Source organism: Nomia melanderi, unplaced genomic scaffold, assembly GCF_051020985.1.
Source record: "Nomia melanderi isolate GNS246 unplaced genomic scaffold, iyNomMela1 scaffold0014, whole genome shotgun sequence".
NCBI classification, from domain to species: Eukaryota; Metazoa; Arthropoda; class Insecta; order Hymenoptera; family Halictidae; genus Nomia; species Nomia melanderi.
This window is the reverse complement of record NW_027475130.1, coordinates 11,765,601-11,766,555: the sequence shown is the minus strand read 5'-3', so window position 1 is coordinate 11,766,555 and position 955 is coordinate 11,765,601.

The following is a 955-nucleotide window of genomic DNA, read 5'->3' as shown; positions in this document are numbered from 1 at the left end:
ACCTCGGACCACCAGGGGCCGAGAAAACTACCGTCTCATGGGGCCGGTCACTCAGGGTCAGTGAAAAATCCAATATATATCTGCTGATATCTCGGGTGCTATTAGAGATAGCGCAATAAACCAAAGTGAATTATCTGCAGGAGGCCCTGGCGCATGAATCTGTGCAGCGGGAACGACCTCGGACCACCAGGGGCCGAGAGAACGACCGTCTCATGGGGCCGGACACTCAGGGTCAGTGAAAAATCCAATATATATCTGCTGATATCTCGGGTGCTATTACAGATAGCGCAATAAATCAAAGTTCATTGTCTGTAGGATGCCCTGGCGCATGAATCTGTGCAGCGGGAACGACCTCGGAACACCAGGGGCCGAGAAAACCACCGTCTCATGGGTGCGGACACTCAGGGTCAGGGGAAAATCCAATATAGATCTGGTGATATCTCGGGTGCTATTGCAGATAGCGCAATAAATCAAAGTGCATTGTCTGTAGGAGGCCCTGGCGCATGATTCTGTGCAGCGGAAAGACCTCGGAACACCAGGGGCCGAGAAAACCACCGTCTCATGGGGCAGGACTCTCAGGGTCAGTGAAAAATCCAATATATATCTGGTGATATCTCGGGTGCTATTACAGATAGCGCAATAAATCAAAGTGCGTTGTCTGTAGGACGCCCTGGCGCATGAATCTGTGCAGCGGGAACGACCTCGGACCACCAGGGGCCGAGACAACCACCGTCTCATGGGGCCGGACACTCAGGGTCTGGGAGAAATCCAATATATATCCGGTGATATCTCGGGTGCTATTACAGATAGCGCAATAAATCAAAGAGAATTGTCTGTAGGAGGCCCTGGCGCATGAATCTGTGTAGCGGGTACGTCCTCGGATCACCAGGGGCCGAGAAAACCACCATCTCATGGGGCCGGACACTCAGGGTCGGATAAAGTCCAATATATAGCT